Raw genomic sequence first — 7,419 nt, 5'->3', positions numbered from 1 at the left:
GTAAATTTAAATGGATTTATTAGGTTGTGGTTAGAGCCTTCGGATCGAGTCTAAAGCAGAGTTGGGCAACATGAGCTCTAAAAAAGAGAGAAGACTAAAGCTTCTCTCTCTATACCATCCACTACGCATGGTCAATTTTTATTTTTTATAAAGAATGCATTTGCGTCGAAAAAAAACCAAAGGAGAAAATTAGAGTTTGAGAGAGAGGGACAAGGTGCTCAAGGTTGGGTCCGCTAGGGCTCAGTGGTTGGAGTTTGTTGGAGTGATTCAAGCTTGCCTATACTAAGCTAAGCCCTCACTAGCCTCTCCTCTTTCTTTTTACACCATTTCTAAGCGAGGCTTTGCCTTGGGAAAGTAATTTTTGAACCTATAGTACTATGGGTCCAAGCCTATTGACTTAAATAAAGTTAATAAAATTGTTTAGGTTATCTAAATCTAGGCTTAATTTTTTTAGTATCCTTGATCTTGGGCTAATCATGATAGACGAAAATGACATTAATTGTGGTTGTTGGGAGAGGTTAGCAACTACTAATGGAGTCTAATGAATTTAATGAAGTTAGTTAGAGCTAAAAGAAGCTAATACGCATAATAGTTATGAGCAAATATTATTGGTTTGAATTCTAGATAGTCAAAGTATTGGAATTGAGAGTTGGAAGCGCGTTTGTAATGATATTAATGGTGATTAACATGATTAATTATAGATTAATTGTCTTGTGCACCGTTTGAGCTCAATACTAACTTTAGAAGCAAGTTATATTTGAAAGATAAACATTTGACCTCTCAAACGTTTAAGGTAACTGAGAGAAATCCAGTTTTATGAATTTGCTCGTGATTGATTGTAGAATTTTGTAAATATGTTCTTGAATATATGAAATAAATTTTTATTGGCTATAATATGGCATATGATTTTGTAATGAAAAAATGTATATATGGGTTTTAAAATTGATGATTGATACGATTTTAATGAGATTTTATGTTAAAGAACTTTGGTGTTAAAATAATTAATAACAATGCAAGCTTATAAATGAATTACTATGTTTTGTGAAAGTCATATGCATGGTTACATGGTCTCTTGAAATAATAGATATGTGAATGAGCTTGATGTGATGGTATATGGTTATGTGCTGAGATGATGATTGATTGATTATGGCACATTGAACGCTGGTTGTTATTTGAACACAATGATATATAATATCTATCACATTTTCAATACTAAACTCCTTAATAACAAAAATGAAAAGGGGAGTCTCAATTTCATAAATCATATCATCATTCATCAGCAATCGCATATCTTGCTCATTTCTCACTTATACTAGTATTTTGACTTTTTGTAAATTTCACAATTAATACATATACAACTTAGGGAGTAAAATACACAACTTAGCTTACAATCACATACTGCAAGTAAGTAAACATGAAATCTCCTAGTTAGCAATATCATAACAAATTATACACATAATACCCAAAATAAAAGAGCCTATAAATTAGGATGGATATCCTAAGCCTTAGACTATTTCCTTAGTTCCACCCTAATGAACTAGCTTCTATGATATTGCAGAGAGAGAGATGAGTATAATTACTCAATAACTAAAGTGTATTTAACCTATATTAATGCATGTCAATTAATTTCAATGCAAGTGGCAATTCACTTTCATGCTCATATTAACTTATCAATTCAAAAATATGTTTTTGGCATTTCACATCCTTATTCACACAAACACATGTATTGTCATCTAAATAGCTCATTTTCACATTTGTATAACACTAATCACATATTTTCACAAAAATTCATCATAAGGGTCATAATACAAACAATCATGTACCCTTATTTATAATATGCATGATTATACCTTCTTTATATCCTCCTTATGCCTTCAATATGAAACTGTGGGCTGCTACATAATGGGATCATTTATGTGATAAAACTACCCTAGCCTTTCATGTATGAAAAGCTACCTGGCCAATATTACTTAACTCATTTAAGAGTCACAATTAGGTGCATTGAAAGTCATGACTTATTTTAGCATATTGTTGTGTTGTTTGTGATGTTATGCTGCAGTAGATAGAGCCATTGGCCACGACAAAGTGGTCTTTATATCACATGTCGTAATAGATGATTGCTTAGCTATAGTGGATGTGTTGCTTATTGTCGATCGTGGTAGAAGGTTGCTAAGCCACTGCGGATGTGCTTAGACTTACGGTTTTGACATTTTTGACCTTGTTTAGTCTATTCTCAATGCTTAACCTATTTTCATGTGTTTGCAAACTTTTATGCTCAGATTTTAAATGGCTTTTTAAAGACTCATACTTCACTACACACTTGTCAAAGACTCATACTAATGCTTTTAAAGTTAATTATTAAAATTAACCTTAGTTAAGGTTGATCCTTAGTTTAATAAAGTATTTAATCATCAACTTTAAGTTTGGTTAATAATAGGTCATTACTATTCGCTTAAAAGAGGTTAGTATATTGAATCCACGGTGTTTTAAAATGGAGGTAATTCGAACATCTCATCAAAAAATAGCTCAAGGAACTCATTCATCACACCAATCTTATCAATCCTTTTGTCATACACACTATTGCCTGAAAAGAAAACTATGAAACCTGGCATCCTTGTTTAATAAGTTTCTTTGCTTGAACTACTAATAAAAATCTAAATTTCCTGGGATAACCCACATCCATAGCAAGTACAGGCAAAGAAACCATCTTGCTAGCACAATCTAACATAACATCATTAACAGCTAACCAATCCATATCAATGATCACATATATTTCTTTTATGGAGATATAGATCAAATCAATCACTAAAACCTTTTTTTTTAACTTAATCTCAACATTCAGACATGCTTTGCTCGTTATGTTAAAAGATCCTAAAGGTATTGATTTTTTAATAATAATTAGAAACTCTTTCAAAGAAAATTTCAATCTATCTACACATTCTTTAGATACAAAAGAATGCATAGCACTAGAATTAAATAAAGCCTCTATTCTCTCATTATAGATCAAAATTATACCTTTAATTAAGTTCAGAGATGCTTTGACTTCCTCCTAGGTCACCGCGATTACTCTTCTAGGAATGGTAGATCGTTGCTTAGCTGTCTCAACTTGACCCTTTAGATACTGCCTAGCAATGTAACCTGTCTTTAAGCACTTAAAGCAAGCTTGACATTTTCCAACATAAAATCAGTCATACTTAGCATACTATAGCGATTAACTAGTACTTAGTGTTGGAGTAGCTACATTAAAAGCCTACCTGAAGGTTATGAAGCCTCAATTCTTATTCCACTACCTTTTTGTACTAAGCCTTTCTGTACTGAACAGGATTGTAATCCTCCAAATCTCTTTTTCCCTAAAACCCCAAAATTGCTCAGGCTACACCTAATTTCTTAGATATTCCACTTGTGGGACCTAATAGGGTTAAAAACCTTCCTAGACTATCTCTTCTTCACTTAGCTTCTGCCTCTCGACCTCTTCTAATAGCCACTCGTAGCTTGTGATACATTTCCTCATAAATGGTCACATCAAATAAAGCAATCTGTTGTCGGTACTTAGGGCACATCTTCTCCAACAACCCTCATCTTTCTACCTGATGTCATTGCCATGTTGAAGATATATGGAATAGGCTAACAACTCATTGAGCTTTCTAATAAATTCTTCCTTATCCAGATCTCCCTATCAAAAAGCATGAAACTCTTCCTCTTTTTCATTTCTGAAGGAAATTGGGAAGTGGTAGTTGAAGAAAACCCTTTTAAATTCCTCCTAAGTTAACCATGTACAATCAAATGGCTTAGTCGTGTCCTACCATTACTTCATTGTTCCAACTAACCGCACCATAGCTAAGACCACTTTCTGCTCAGATATACAAACCACTACCTTGAATATTGTCTCGAGGCACTCAATATACTACTGTAACATCCTCAATTTTAAATTTAGATTAATTAAGCTTAAATAGAATAATAAAGTGTATCTATGAGGTGTGTGGCCAAAGAGGCCTAATATGCGTATTTGGTCTCGATTTCAGTTCTAAATGTGGGTCCAAAGGAGAATCAGGTCACCCAGGAGAGGAAGAGGAAGAAATCCTTAAGGGAGTAATTCTGTGCCATGCGTCGTGGCATGCGGTTGGTCTGCAGCGGCGCATGCATGGTAACATGCCTGGAAGAAGCTCTCTGTGCCATGTACTACGGCACATTGTGCATCCGCTGTGGTGTATGGTCATATTTTTGTATTAATAAGTTACGAATCTGATGTGAAACAGAAGAGAAAAACAAAATAGAATGAGAAAGTGGTGAAAAAGTTGAGCTAGGAATTGGATAAACTGATTGTTAAGAGTAATTGGGAGCTCATAAACACCAAAGGTAAAGTTTCTAGCTTAAATCTTCTTTTCTTCTTCCATTTTCTTGATGGTAGAGGTTAGAGTTTGATTTCTAATAGTGATTTTTGGTCTCTAAAAGTTATGGGCTCGAACCCATTGACTTAAATAGAGTTAATGGAGGTAAATTGAGCTAAGTAAACTTGATATTTTTCATTTTATGATGATTGGTAGTTGGAAGACATTAAATGTCTGAAATTTCCATAACTTGGTAGTTGGGAATAATGTGGTTTCATTAATGCCCATTTAAGGGCTCAATGTTATTAATAAGAGTTAAAGGAAGCTAACAAGCTTTATGGGTACTTCTACATAAGCTTAGAATAAATTTTGAGTATTAAGAAATGATGAAATGTTAGTGAAAAATAGCTCAAAATGGATATTAATGTTTTGCATGGTAAATGCTTGTAGTGTAACTACCATTGGCACCATTCAGGCTTCTTGGAAGCTTCGAGAGTGAATAGTTAAATGGTGAAACCTTTGACCACTCAAAGGTTTAAGGTAACCAGGGAAATTCTATCTTATGCTTGTATGTGTCTATTAGTTTGTTGATTTATGAATTATTACTTAACTGTACAAACTAGAGAAGATACAAGTGTGGCTTAATTTGTAAAGGAATCCACTAGATCAAAACTTGTGAGTTTTATGCCTTGTGATGCAAAACTTTTTCTTAAGAACAATAGTGGTGAATTTTCGTAATGATTGTGAATGGGGAGTTCAAAGATTTTGCAAATAGAGGAGTAAAATGAATCTTTGTTTAGGAGGAGTTCACTGATGTTTGAAAATAAGGAAGTTTAATGATTTTAAAAGTGTGAGGTACAATGATTGTGAATTAGGAGTTCAACGACTTGTTAGGTTTTGAAATTTCATGAAATGTGTTCGAGAAGTTCAATGATTGTGTAATGATGAAGTTCAATGAAAAATGATGATGTGAAGTTCTATGAATTGTATATGTGTGAATTATGGCATGAATGTCCATTGCATGATCTTGAGAGGCGGGAGTTCGCCTAGGAAGTAGAGTAGATGATAAATCCACATGGTAAGGCCCCATCCGTGTGATGGATTGCCTAGATTAATTCTATCTATATTGTCTCATTGGTTCAACAAAGGACTATCCCACTGGTATAATGAGAGACTTAAACCTAGCTAGCTATCCATCGGTTTAATGAGGAAGCTAGTCTAGAGTATATGACACCTTATAGTATGAGAAATGGGGAAATCGTGATTTATAAGTGAGTTGGGTATGCCTTGGCCAGGTAATCCCTTCACAAGTGTTTGGGCTAGGGAAGTCAAAGAATATAGACTATCCCATTGAGTTATAACCTACGATTTCATGTCAGAGGAATAAGGAAGATATAAGAGAGGTGTGGATTGTGCATATAGAGAGCAAAGGCACTTGTTGTCTATATTGAGTCCATAATATTGATATGTTGAGTTGAGTAATAATTTTTGCCAGTAGGCTTGTCAATGATTTGTGTAATTAACTCTATTCATATGAAAGGTGCTAAAAGCATTGTTTTTCCAAGTGGATGCCATTATGTGAGCTAAATTATGAATTCCTAATTTCAAATGTTTCTCATGGGTTAAGGTATTAATATTAATTGACACTTGCATTTAAACTAATTGTTATGCATTAGTATGGGCTAGTCGGATCTTGGTTATTGGGTAGTTGTACTCACCTTGTATCTTCAATATTTTAGGAAAAAGCTCAAAAAGTGTGGACAGAGGAAAACAACCTGAGACTTAGGATCACACTTCTTTTATAATAGGCCTCCTTATTTTGAGTAACTTATGTGTATGATAATTTTGATTGCCAATTACGATTTCCCTTTTTGTTACTTACTTGTATTAATTGAATGTAAATTGTAATGGTATTTTGGGCCCTAGGGAGAGAGTTGATTGTTTTTTGTTTTGATGATGGGGCCAAAATACTAATGCAAGTGAGGGTAGTGGATATTATGTGATGTTTTGGGAAATCTTGATGGAAATTGTGGTAAACTCTCCCTTCTTATGTTTTTGAGTTCAAGGGGTTGAGTAGTGGAAATCTGATCTTGAATTATCTCTTGTGTTATGGTGCTTTGCATGAGTTGGTTTTGATGATTTTTATGTGATCGTATTGTTGTTGGTGGCTTATAGTCCTTGTTTTTGGTTAGGACATTTGAAATTTGTGAATTCTATTATAAAGGTGTAAGTTTTGAAAAGAGTGTCAAATTCTTGTTTTAAAAAGAATGTGAGCCTAAGACCAATGCTATTAGTTACGACTCGAAAAGAGCTTCCTATAGACTCCTAATTCACGTCATTCGAACGTTGGACGGAGATTTGGGGCCATTTTCATATACACACACATAATCACTTTCTTAGCTAAATTCACACATTACCACCATTTCAAACATACAATCTTGTACTTAAATAGTATCTCAGTCTTAATTGTTACAATTCACACCTTTTCACATCTCAAGGCTAAGATACACACATATAATCATACAAGTGCAACTAAAATAACATGTATGCATTCCTATAGTAACTTATAAATATTAATATTTACAACAATACAAATTCATTACGCAAACTCAAAAGGGGCAATGTAGTAGTTCCACTACCCCTAGCCCAAGTCTTTCCCTTTGCTACTACCAATGTTTGGACCTATAAAATAGTAACCACAAGGTGAGATAGAGTCCCTGTAACCAAAGTAGTCCAAAACTATCTATTGGAAGTTAAAACCATAAACAAGTAAATAAAACAAAATTCATTTAAAAATTAATATATATATATATATATATATATAATCACATCTTAAATATCACATGCATGATCATACTATCCAACTGAACCTTCGTATCTACCTTTGACTAAATTTTTAGGCTACACACTAGACTAATTCTATGTAATTGATTAGAGCTCACCTTTCATAGAAGAATTATCCTGCCAAAGGTTTTCTATCTCATTTTTGAACTATAAATTTCTCCTATCACACATGCAATCAGGATGTCATTTATTCTAACATCACACTGTTTCGAATACTAAGGAGCACTTATCATGTAATGACTATCCG

The sequence above is a fragment of the Prosopis cineraria genome, unplaced genomic scaffold, assembly GCF_029017545.1.
Source record: "Prosopis cineraria cultivar Desert tree isolate PC_DT_omini unplaced genomic scaffold, ASM2901754v1 PC6, whole genome shotgun sequence".
NCBI lineage: Eukaryota > Viridiplantae > Streptophyta > Magnoliopsida > Fabales > Fabaceae > Prosopis > Prosopis cineraria.
Note: the sequence above shows the minus strand (reverse complement) of the source record.